The 13,722-nt window shown below is 36.5% G+C and overlaps 1 pseudogene; it reads right to left on the bottom strand.

The window, feature by feature from the left end:
* Positions 1-11,448: 11,448 nt before the first annotated feature.
* Positions 11,449-13,124, bottom strand: LOC139869442 (CENP-B homolog protein 2-like; annotated as a pseudogene).
* Between the last annotated feature and the right edge of the window lie 598 nt (positions 13,125-13,722).

The following is a 13,722-nucleotide window of genomic DNA, read 5'->3' as shown; positions in this document are numbered from 1 at the left end:
ATGCGTGGGTTGGAAGAAAGAATGGAAAGGAAGTATTCCGAACTTCAAGGTAGTAGTGAAATGGAGCGTTATCTTAAAAGCTTCATGAGGACTAAACCCCCGATGTATGACGGAAAACTGGATCCATTGGTAAGCACAACTTGGATTTCGGATGTCGAAGGGTGTTTTCGTACTATAGATTGCCCTCCCGAGAGGAAGACGAGACTCGCTACGAGTTTGTTGCGGGGTAGGGCAAGGGATTGGTTGGATGGTAAGATTGATCTTGTCGGTGGTGAGACGTTTATGGCCTTATCGTGGGATGAGTTTAAGGAGGAATTCTTTGAGGAGTTCCGAACTTCGGCCGATTTGTGGGAATTGCGCAATGAGTTGCGAAATTTGCGACAAGGATCTATGGATTTGAGTACTCTCAAGGCGACCTTTATGGCGAAGGCTCGTTTTTGTCCGGAGTATTTGGGGAATGATCGTTTGTTAATGGGGGATTTCTATCGGACCTTGAATGATGACTTGAAGAGTAAGATTAGCCGGGGCTACGCGAAATCGTTTGCTGAATTGTTCGCCGTGGCTAGAGGTTTCGAGTCTTATACGCGATCAAAGGTGGGTGAACCTTCTAGTGAAAGGAGGGTTGTTTCTTATGGTGCTCCGAGTAAGAGGACTAAGGGTCCGAGTGCGAGTACGAGTAATGTGGTAAAAGGCGCGACGGATTCTCGTGCGCCTAGGTGTTTCAATTGTGGTGTTGGGGGCCACAAGTTGTGGGAATGCACGATGCCGAGAAGTGATGACGGAATGTGCTACTATTGTCATAAGGAGGGACATCGCAAGCCGGATTGTCCCGAGTTGGCGGCGGCGAATGCCGCGAGGAGACGTTGAGGTACGTTCAATTTAATAAATATGTCTTTTGAATATTTATTTATGTGACGTATAAGTTTGGATTTGTTAATTGCATTGTGATGTGCATGTTATGGTTAAAGGTGACGTTCCTTACGGAAGTACCCTATGGGGATGTTTGGTTTTTGGATAAGGGGCGTAAGACTTGGTGTAATCAAGCATTCCTTAGTATTGGGAAATATTTATACCAATCCATGGAAATGGTTTTGGTGTTCGATTGTTAAGCGCGTGTTCGCTTTTGTGTTGAAGTGATGAACCGTGAGGTTCGTCGGGTGATTGAAACCGTTGAGATCGAGTGTTTAAAATCTCGATGTGTGTTGGTAATGGAGTCCTTATGACGCGACATTAGGTGCCTCCTCTATACCTACTAGCGTGGTGTTTGACTCCGATTGTGTTGCGGTACACTTTTCGTTCAAAGTAATTAGGAATTTGTTTAAAATCCTTCGAGTGCTCGAGGTTAGAGCAAGGTGTAGGGTGGGTCGTGTGTACCCAATCGTTGGTAAAGTCTACCTTTGGTAGCATTGTACGGTTGTACGAGTTGTGAGATAGGAACGTGGTTCCAAGTGGGGGAGTCGCACTCCCGCACGAGGAAAGTGTTAGTGTGATATTTCGGATGATGCTTTTGGTAGATCCGTAAATTTTACCGAGACCTAGTTTTGGGTCGATTTGTGGTAGAGTGCGATTTCGGATAAATTGTACTTATGGTTTGGATTAGAAATACCACCGAGGTGGTAATGTGGTAAATCTCGTTGAGAGATAATGGACGTGTTTGGTGAGCAAGGTGAAATCCTTCGGTTAAGGAAGGTGTGTGTCGGGTTCTCTTTTGGAGAATTCTTGTTCGGTACCTATGTTTGATATAGGTGGTTCTTGCTCGACTGGTATGGGTATGATGAAGCATGACCTTCGGGGTCCGCTGACTTCATCATGGTATTGACAATTAATGAAGCATGATCTTCGGGTCCGCTGACTTCATTATGGTATGGTTGAGTGATGGAGCATGATCTTTAGGGTCCGCTGACTTCGTCATGAGCGTGATGTTGAGATCGGTGAAGCATGATCTTCGGGTCCGCTGACTTCATCAAGAGATTTGTGTTGTGGGACGTGAATATCGGGTTGTTCGTATTCACAATATCTCGGGTAGTACGATTGTCCCTGTTGGTTGGGCTCATAGTTTGAGGTAGTGAATGTCGGGTAGTTCGGATTCACTAAGGCTCGGGTTGTACGGCCATCCTCGGTTATACTATGTGTCGGTGGTAGTGAATATCGGTTTGCGCGTATTCACGATGACTCGGGTTGTGCGGTCATTTCGTTGTGAGATATATGGATTGGGTTGGTGGATTTCGGGTCGTGCGAATTCACTAAGGTTCGGGTTGTTTCGACCATCCTCCATATGTATTTTGGCTCGGGTTGTTTCGGCCATGTTGAGTTGTGATCTATCGGTTGTTTTATACACCGATGGTGGGGTCGTGAGGACCGTGTGGTTTGATCTATTGGTTGCTTTATGCACCAATGGTGGGGTCGTGAGGACCATGTTGTGGGAACTATCGGTTGTTTTATACGCCGATGGTGGGGTCGTGAGGACCATGTTGTGGAACTAATGATGCGATAGCCGTGTTTCGCTCATATGTTGTTACGGGTGTGACGATAGTCGATTTTGTACACCTTTGGATTAGCGTAGCCATAGTCATTTTGGGCGCTATCGGTTTTAGCCGTTTGATATGATATTACGGTAGTTGCGTATTGGTCGTGTTGCGCACTACAAGGGGCGTTTAGCGATTGATGATATCCGTAAGGATTCGTTTGGTTCGGTCTTCATCGTTTCGGATTGTCGACCTTAGGTTTGAGACGTGGTTGCTTTTAGCATTGTACTTGGTAATGGTACGTTAGAGGGTTGATATCTCGGTTCGAGGTTGGTTGAGTTTCCCGGTGTGCGGGATTGAGCATGGCTTTAATGCTCGGATGGTAACTTGATAATCGCGGGTGACGATTTTGGTTGTTAAAAGGTGATTCATTGGAAAGAGTTGCCTAGGAAAGTCGGTTTGGGACTTAAGTTGAGGACCGTGGAGTGTGGTTCGTTTGATTAAGTGACAAGGATCACGAGGACGTGATCGATTCTAAGTGGGGGAGAGTTGTAACACCCGAATATTTTTATACGCGAAAAATGGATATATATATATATATATATATATATATATATATATATATATATATATATATATATATATATATATATATATATATATATATATATATATACATATATATATGTATATACATGGGCATGGAGATTAAGTATAGATATATGTATTGGAATCGGGTTACGTGTGAGTTTATATTTATAGTAGAACAAGAAATACGCGGAGTACTTAGTGTACATTGCATGTATGTATAAGTGTATATATGTGTAAAAGGTGATGGGTGCGCATGCATGCAAGGGTTGTTGGTTTAGGTTCATTCTAGGGTTCCTAGAGGGGTTTATCTTGCGTAAACAAGTCGGTAATGGTACGTACGAGTGAGATTATGAGACGAGGATTGTTTAGACGAAAATTTGGAGCAGAACTGGTTAAACGTCACGCCGCGGGGAATTGGGTCGCGCCGCGACCATGCAAACAGAAAACTGGACAGAAAGCAGGAAAATCGAGGTACCAGCTGCCGTTATTTGTCGCGCCGCGGAGGGGCAGGTCGCGCCGCGACCTGTCTGGGTTCAGACTCGATTTTCAGCTTTTAAAGGGGTGTGTTCAAGGGCAAATTCGTCTTTTCACGTTTGGATCAGTTTGTGAGGATAAATCTTAGCCACTTATCACTTTTATTTCATTTCCTTTTTCCATTTTCTTTCCATTTATCCTCTCAAACATAAAACCCTCAAAGATTAAAGTGGAGATTTGGAGCTCAAGAGTTGTGATTCGATCTTTGGCGTAGTTGGAAAGTGTGTTCTCCTCGTTCTTGGCTACGTGGTGATACTAGTGGTAAGCTCTAACTCCGAAATTCGTTTTCGTGTTCATCATTCAATTTTAGGGCTTTTGATTGTATGATTCTTGATGAAACCCATTTAGTTGTTAATTGGAGATTAACACCAATACTCGGGTTTATTGTGATTATTTATCGGGTTTTGGGTTTGGTGTGCAAGTTTGAGTTTGAATGACTTGTTAATAGTGATTAATCACTAGTGTTAGTGATTATTGAGGTTTTGGTAATAATTAGGGTTCTTGGAGTTGACTAAATTTGACTAGAGTCGAATTTAGGGTTTGGTGATGATTTTGACCCGATTATGGATTAAACGAGGTTTGTAAACTTAAAATGGATTAAGTTGAAGCATTAAACCGATTTAAATTGTGTTTTAGTGTTAGACTAGTAAATGGCGAGATTTTGACTTAATGGGTCAAAACTAGGGTTTTGGTGTCAAAATGGGTGAGACGCGTGTTTAACACTTATGTTCGAGTTTAATTGGCGAGTTAGGACCGTTATCACTTGTGTTCGTGATTAATTGGTTAAGTTTGGGTGCGGTTTGTACTTGGAAGTGCATTTGGGTCGAGTTTGCACTGAGTGTCGAATTGGGTTGGTTTGTAAATCCAATCTAATTGTGTTGTGGTATTTATGTTAATAGAATAGGTACTTTCCATTGGCGCATTGCGGATTACTTGGAAGCTTTTCTCAAGACTTCAAGGTGAGTGTTAATATCCTATGTACATATGTATGTATAGGATGGGTGCGGGTCGGGTGAAGTGATTCTCGGTTATAGAGCTCACTTCACATATAGGTGGATTTGATGGACTTGTGTATAGGTCCAAATGGCACGGTTGTGCGTTTTGGTTGGCCACCTTTGGCGAGGTACACGTTTGTGTGCATGTTGTCACATGTGATTGTGATGTGGATGTTATAACCCAATGGCGAAGGGTTGATGTGGTTGTGATGAGTATGGCCCCGACGTGGTGGATTTCATAATCCCGTGATCGTGGGTTTTGGTATTGAGGAGTGAATCTCGGGTAGTGCGGATTCATGATGACTCGGGTTGTTCGGTCATCTTATGGTTGTGAAGTGAATTTCATTTTGTGCGAATTCACTAAGGCTCGGGTTGTCCGGCCAATGTGCGTATGATTGAGGTTAAGGGGTTAACCTTGTGTTATTATTATTGTGTTATTATTGTATTATTTTAATGTGTTGTTGTGTTGTAGCTAACCCTCCGGGTGTAGCTATTTGGCGTGGTTCACTTCGTTGTGGTGAACTTGTATATCGTTGTTGTATCTTAGCTTGTGCTTAGTGTTGTATGGTACGCCTAGTCTAGCTTGCTTTATTGCTTGGATGTACGGTATGCGGTATTTGTTATTTGTTGACGTGTCCATTTTATACATATATATGTATGTAGTATGTTAGCACTCACTAAGCGTTAGCTTACCCTCTCGTTGTTGACTCTTTTTACAGATTGCATGCTTGGCGGTTCGGGTGAGCTTGGGATTAGAGATCCTTGCTAGGTTGCTTAGAAGACCTTGCTTTTGTACTTGATTAGGATTTGGGTAGCGTTGTCCCAAATCACCATGCTCGGTTTATGACTTCATTAACGTATCGTTGTTCTGAAGAGTTTAAAATATTAATGTTGTTTTAAGTTATTAAACTTATTATTGTGTTAAAGACGTTTTGGAATTATTAATGGGACCTAAAGTATGAATTATAACGTATTAAAAGGAAAAAAATTTATGGGGCGGAACTTAATACGGGTTGGGTTGTTACAAGACTCCTACTCTAACCCATCTTTTAACAATATTAACATTGTTGTTCTTTTTAATAAGTGTTTTAGTTTCGACCTTATTTCTTCCAAAGTTTTGATTAATCATTCTTCTTGAAGGATTTTTTCACAAGTGACTTGATTTCTTTTCTACTTGTTTTAACTTGATTAGTTATGGAAGCCTTTGGTTTTGGTGTTTCCACTACTTTGGGTTTAACAAACACTATCGGCTTATGTTTGGATGATTTTACCTCAAGAGTATTTTCCTTGTATCATAGCCCTTGTTTGTTATTTGTTGGTTTTTGAACACTCAAAATATTTTCTAACACTTTACTACTTCCATCATATTTTGAAAACTTAATTTTATTTTCAAGTAGTTTGTTAGTTTTGTTCAAAGCAAGATTTTCATGATTTAAGTCATCACATGTAAGACATTCTTGTGAGTTAGATAATCTTTCTTTAAGTTGTAAGATTTCTAACCTAAGCAAGTTATTTTCTTCCTTTAGACTTACGTTTTTGTTACTTACTTTACTACTTAAGACACACAATTTAGCAAAGTTGTCAATACTAAACTGAAAAGAATTTGAAAGTACCTCATTGTCGGTTTATCTTACTTGCGATGCCTTGTCGTCATCACTTGGAATATCAATGGCCATAAGACATGTTTCCTTTCCTTCTTCTTGTGTGTCGTTTTCTTCATCATCACATGCACCTCCAAGAAAAGCCTTTTCATTCGTTCTCTTAGGACATTCACTTATCAAGTGGTTTGGGTCACCGCACCCGACACATTTTCGTACAAACTTTTTCTTGGAATCGAATGGCGTTTTCTTTTGTTCCATTGGAGGACGAACATGGTTTTCCGGCCTTTGATAAAATTTCTTAAATGAGCGAACAATAAATGCAAGTTGTTCATCATCATTTAGAATATCATCATCGTCATCATCGATGTCATATTCATCATGAATCTTGGCCTTTAGAGCGATTGACTTGTTCTTTTCTCTCTTGGACTTTTCTACTTCATCATCTTTATCTAGTATGACCTCATGTACTTTGAGATTTCCAATGTGTTCATCTAGAGTTAACTTCTCTACATTCTTTGATTTGTCAATTGCCGTCACATTTGGTCTCCATCTTAATGGTAGAGCCCTTAAGAATTTTCGAACATATTGCTTATCCGTGTAGATTGTACCTAGAGCTTTCAAACTTGAACATATATTGTTAAATCTAGTGTAGGCACTATCTATTTTTTCATAATCTTCAATGGCAATTTGTTCATATTTAGTTATAAGCAATTCTACTTTATTTTCTATGACTTGTGGGTTTCCATGATGGGTAACCATGATACTATCCCAAATTTCTTTAGCACTACCCATCATAAAAACTCTCTCATATTCTTTCCTAGGCAAAGCATTAAAAATGGTCATTTTAGCTTCATAGTTTTTACCTACTTCTACTTTGTGTTCCTTAGTCCATTCTTCCTCGGGTATGTATATTTTAGTTTTCTTATCATCACCAAACTTAAATGGAACATAATCACCTTTAGTAATAATGTTCCAATAGTCTATATCTTTGGAGCGGACATACTTTCAAATCGATGCTTCCAATAGTAAAATCCTTCACTTTCAAGAAGTGGAGGCCTTTGCATGAAGCATCCTTCACTATAGTTCAAGTCCTCAAATTTTTGGTCAATGATCTTAAACTCTAAGATTTGAAAAAATTAGTCTTAATTTCAAATTAGTAATTTTTGAAAAAACGTTTAAAGCAACCGCTCTGATACCAATTGTAAGTAACTAGAGGGGGGTGAATAGTTACTTAGTAGATTTTTAAAATTTTCTTTGCGTTTTCTTGAACTTGAACTTGATATAGTGTGACTTGAAATGTTTGTTCTCAACTAATACTAACAAGATATATGTATGTAAAGATGTAATCAAAAAGATAAGGGAAGAGAGAACAAACACAACGATTTATAGTGGCTCAGGAATATGTTAACTAATCTTCCTTAATCCACTCCTCAATTCTACGAATTGAGATTTTTCTTCACTATGATACTCCAAACTCGGTGGAGTGTCCGGAGACAACACTAGTACTTCGATATACCGCAACTTGTGAACCCTTATGTCCCTTTGAAGACTTCACAAACACCTATAGCTCTTACCATAAGATCCTAATAAACTATCCTAGTGAAAACACAACTACCTTCTAGATCCCTTTAAGAAGATAGTTTACAAGTAAACTTACAACTTAAGCTTACAAGTACTCTTGCTAGAATCACCCTAAAAATATTACAATTTAATTATAAGAATGATATAAGTAAGTATGAGAAAATATGAGTGCAAGAGGTGAGTCTTCAAATGCTTCAAGGCTTGGATTTTATAGGAAAGAGAAATCTGCCTGGAAGCTACACGGCTCGCTGCACGGTCGACCGTGGTTCGACCGTGTACCTCTGACATCTGATTCTTATGGCCATTTTTGACCTTTGAAAATTGTCATTTTCCTTTGTTGAATAGCTGCAACTAAAGACCAAGTATCTCTGAAATCATCCCTATTACCCCTTTTGTTTTGGACATAAGTATGGAGATTGACATGTCCATAAAAGAAGAAAGCCTTCAAGCTTTGACCATTTGTCATTGATTACTTAATGAGGTAATTGCAGAATTTTGTCTCTTGACAAACCATTATCTTCCAAAAACTTCATCAACCTTTCTTAATTACTTGTCATTTTGCTAATGGAGGTATATTGCCCTTTGGAACATTGTTACAACTCAAATGAACTAGTTTGAGTATAGTTTGAACATAATGATCCTTGTTACAATTTTGACTAGCTTGAACTAATCACATTTTCATACATGCAATGGTATATAGAATTAATGGGAGAGCAACTCTTTAATTGGGACTTCAATGACCATTATTAGTATGTTTAAATGACATTATGAGGTAGGATAAAAAGATATAATACTTGTGTATTTAATCTAAATTTGGCTTAAAATGTCATTAAGATGTCATTAGGTGTGATTAGTAAAAATTAACATCTTTTGGTTCAAAACTCCTTTGAGATCAAAGAGGGCAACTATCATAAGTATGCTTAAAAAGGTTTTATAAATTATAGATGCCTCAAAGTGGTCTAACTTAAAGTGGATGAATTTGGTAACAGAGAAAACTACAGTCGAGCTGCGATCGACCGTGAGGTTAGCCGTAGATTGACAGTTTTAGAAAAACTTGAATTCGTTGGTACAGGACACACACGGTCAGTTACACGGTTGACTATGGTGCAGTCACGTACCATTTTTACCAAGATGATTACTTATGCATTGGTCTTTTGCTAGAGATAGTTTAGGCTTATGAACTCATGTCGTCTTACATATGATTAACCACTTATCTCTTTTGTGCCATCATCAAAACAAAGTGATTAACTTTTGAATATTATGATTGAAATCTTAACCAACATGGGATATATGCAATGTTATTCAGTTATTCTTTAATATGCAATTTCTATTTATATTGACATTTTGATACATCCAACACTTACTAAGTGAAATTTTCAAGTATGTCAAGCTCGTAACTTAGGTTTATCAAGTGCTTACCTGTTGAAATCATTGCCATCGCTGCTAAACCAATTCATCATAATTAACCAATCAAATTAGGTCTGTAATTTTTTAGAAAAATGAATTCCAATTTTCAAGTTTATAGCATCTAATTGGTGTGTTTTCTTTGAAACTATACTATTTTCGAAAAGGTAATATCATCGAATATTAATCAATCTTAATGAAATATTCTCATATGAACAGATCATCTTTAATTAACTCGGAAAATTTACGGTACAAATAGAAGCTCACCTCGACTGATATCAAGATAAAGATATACAAAGGTAACAAATGAAATGCCTATTAGTTGTGCACGTATCCACAATGATTGACCTCAAGCACTTTAAATCTTTCACTACCGCCACCGGTGTTGAATAGCAGCTGCAAAAGAATTTTAATCACTCGCACTGCCAACAAATATCGCCTCTATCATTTTAATTTAATTATATACCTTTGTGGAGTCACATAGGTCTAACATTTGTGGTTGACCTTAAGTTAATGGCACAAATTTGAATTAGAATAAAGCAACTAATTAGTCAAATGAGAACTTAAAGTAAAGAAGAACAAAATGTTTGCTTCTAGTTGTAATCTATTTATAGTATTCTTCTAAGTTTGGTTATTATTCCAGTATAAGTAGAACACATGCATTCCATGTCTTTTAAAATTTATTTGTAGTATTAATTTTGTTATAACAAACATGCATATCTTTTATTTTGGTTTAACAGTAGATAGCATTAGGAAACAGAATATGGTGAAACATCTAACTTGCAAATAAGATGCATTAGGAAACAGAATATGTTGAAACATGTAACTTGCAAATAAGATGTTTAATTCATGTCTAGAGTAGCTATTTAGTATTTTTAGATGAGAGGTGTTTAGATAGAAGTAGTTTGGTTTGGGTCATTTATCAATGGCCTATTTCTCCCAATCAAATTTTGAGGGTAACATGTTGTTTCTTAAAGAAATGGGGAGTCAATTTTTAGATCTCGAAATGAACTCAGTTCCGTAGACAAACACTGAGACAATGGTAGATAACATAAAAGTGAAAATTAACTTACATTTAAAGGTTGCAATGTAAGTATTTGATTTGAAACAATTTGTAGCGTACTTTTTTGGACAAAACTTGTTTCGTTAAACGCAACCCGTCTGTTATGACCCTTGATAAAAAGATTTACCTGTTAAGATCCGAAATTTTTTTGACATCCCAAACTCAAACAGTGCACGGGGAGCTACCAATATTTACAAAGAAATTCCTACTTTAAGAATGTTATAAACCAATATGTATTAGAGCATAAAATTGGCCAATTTCAATGTACATACTTTTAGATTCTTGTTGGGTAACATCTGATTAATTAATAGGAACACCATAGTTAAAAAGAAGATGAAGTAAGGTCTGCTGCAATAAAAACAATACTTATAGTAAGTAATTTATTGTGGTTATAATATTATTAAAAAAGCATATCAAATAATCTGAAAAGATCTATATAACACAATAATTTCTAACCACTTCGATTCATTGAATTGTGATATGATAAATTAGCATTGTAGTTGGACAAACCAGGCGTTTGAAAAATAATTGAAGCCAGAAAATTTGAACAACCAAGAGTTAGATACTCAAAGTGACTAACCCATCTCGTGCCATAGTAATAGTCATCGTTGTTGTTGTTGTTGCTTCCATTACATAAGACAATGGCGTCCACATATGGCTCAAACTTGACTGACGACCTTTTCATTCATTCTTCACCTCTACAGGAAGGTTACCCAACCTTAACCAACCAATTTTTTTAATTCCAATTCTAATGATCCAAATAACTACTTTTAATCTGCATATCAGCACGAATTTAAGCACAAAATCTCAATATATGTCATAACGCCTTTTCTCCCATAAGTTAAGCAATACAGCATTAGCTTTACTAACATTATCAACATGAGAATCGAAAGATGTTATTTATTTTAGTCAATTATTATCATTTCAACAAAAAAAATTACATCAAGTCGTTGAAACATGTGTAAACAAAATTTAGTTTTACACATCATCAGTAACCATCATTATTATCAATTTATCATCATTACTACACATCAATATACAGTAGAAACTCGATAAATTAATACTCGATTATTTAATAAACTCTCTAAGATAATATTTTTTGCCGGTTCTAACTCGGGGATAGGGTGCTAAATTAATAATTCGCTAAAATTATAAGATAATAAAATTTTGATAATTTCTTTAGACCCCATATAAAATATAAATTAATAATTCCTTATACAGTATATAGCATATTACATGAATGATTTATGAAGGTTTCTTGAAAAATGACTCAATTGTCTTTTGTTTTTTGTTGAAATCAATTTCCCCTTGAATCTCGTCTCTAATTTTCCTGAGCATGGTAAGAACTTCTGGTGTTATTTTCTCATAGCTCAACAAGAAATTTTTCAATGTGATTGCCGCTTTAATAACTTCATTTCTCGAAGGGGGCTCCATTGTAGAACTTTCATCATCTTCTTTATCGATATCATCTTTATTAATTCCAATAACGCTTTCAATAATTCATTCATCAGTCAACAACTGTGCAACTACATTTTCTTCTGGGTGAGTCAGAACATCTTCGACATCAACTGCATTACGATAACCCAACTCTTTGATCAAATTCTGGAGTTCTTGAGTGCTTTCACCACCTTCATCTGAGTTCTCAAAAGTCATGTTATCTGTTGATCGAAGTTTACAATGACAAAAGCAGTTCGCAATTGTATTTGCACGAACATCCATAGTCCATGCTGAAATTGCAAGATTTATTGCATCTAATACATTTATTTTTGCTGGATTTGGAACCCCTAATTTATAGCCCTCCAAAAGGCTTCTATAAAATTGACGTAATGCATCTTAAGAGCTCGTATGATCCCCGCGTCACAAGGATGAATTTTTGATGTTGTGTTTGGTGGCAAAAAAAATAATTCAACATTTTGTAATCCTTCAATAATTTTTGGATGAGCAGGGCAATTATCCACAATCAAGAGAATTATTCTTCCAACCATTTTTTTTGTATCAAGTTGGCGAACATATTCTTCAAATAACACACCAGTCATCCAAGCTCATTTTTTAGCACGGTACTCATAGTTCAGACTGTTCAAGTTTACATTCTTGAAGAACCTTGGTTTAGCATATTTCCCAATAATCCATAAAGGAAGTTTTTCAGAGCCGTCCTCATTACATCAAATAGCAACAATTAGTTTTTCCTTGTCTTGTTTTTTCCCTTCAAGCTGCATTGTTGCAAGGGAAAGATCCGACCGAAGTCTAAAAAACAAACCTGTTTAAGATTAAAACATGTAAATAATTACATCACTAAAGTACAAATTATAAAATAAAATAATAAAAAATAAACCTGTTTCATCCATATTAAAGATGTCTTTCATTTCAAACTGATCAACTTTGTCTCTTATGGATTTTAATTTGTCCTTCATGCCCTCCATTTCAACAGATCCACTCTGTCCAAAACGCCAGAAATTTTTAATTCCATATCTTGCTTTGAACTTTCCAAGCCAACTAATAGAAAAAGTAAAGTCTGGAGTATCCACTGGATACATAGAGAGATTTTTCATAGAGATTTTTCATAGAGTAAAGTCTGGAGTTCACCTGTCATATTCACATGTTCTTGATATTGAAGAATCCATTCATAGAGAGATTATTCTAGGTCAGGAATTTTTGCCGGTTTGTGTCGCTTAACATCGTCTCTTTCGGGAGCAAGTGAAAGATACTCTAAAGACCGCTTAACTGTATTCGATATTGTCGCTTGACTCACCTGCAAACCATAGTTACTATGAACCCATTCTTGCAATTACTTTTGAGTGAGTCTTGGATTATCCTTGTTGTGCTTGCATAATGCTCTTCGAATCTCGTCTGTCATTGTTGTTTTTTTCACAACTTTAAGATGGGAAGCCATGTTGTGTGTATGATTTGTTTGTGTTAACCTATTTTGATCTTGTATTTATATAGAAATTTTTTTTAATGTCCATAAAGTGATACATTGAACACAAGAAGCATAATAAGGTGGGAGATTGAAGGTTTCTTTCAAATTGAGCCATTCATTTGATATACATGCATTGTATACAATAATTAAGTGAAAGGTTGAAAGGTGTTTGTAAACTAAGTATTCTACTATAAATTAATAAAATATTATTTAGTATATAAATTAATAATTATTAATTTATCGATTAATTAATAACTCTTTTAATTAATAAATTTGGTGGTCCCAAGTGTGACGACCCGTCCTTATCCTCCTGGACGAAGTCATCAACATTTGATCCCATTGCAATAATCGACTCCAAGTAATGTCCTTAAAATGAGCAATTGCACAGCGGAAGACTTAATTTTAACCTGAGAATAAACATGCTTGAAAGTGTCAACCAAAAGGTTGGTGAGTTCATAGGTTTATCATAATAATCATTTCAATATTTTAATAGACCACAAGATTTCATAATCATAAACATAATACACTCGCAAGTGTATGTAAAGCATTCTAAGTGGTTGAGCACTTGGTA

Source organism: Rutidosis leptorrhynchoides, chromosome 9 (assembly GCF_046630445.1).
Source record: "Rutidosis leptorrhynchoides isolate AG116_Rl617_1_P2 chromosome 9, CSIRO_AGI_Rlap_v1, whole genome shotgun sequence".
NCBI lineage: Eukaryota > Viridiplantae > Streptophyta > Magnoliopsida > Asterales > Asteraceae > Rutidosis > Rutidosis leptorrhynchoides.
The sequence above is the reverse complement of the archived record's forward strand: the minus strand, read 5'-3'. Positions and strand labels throughout refer to the sequence as shown.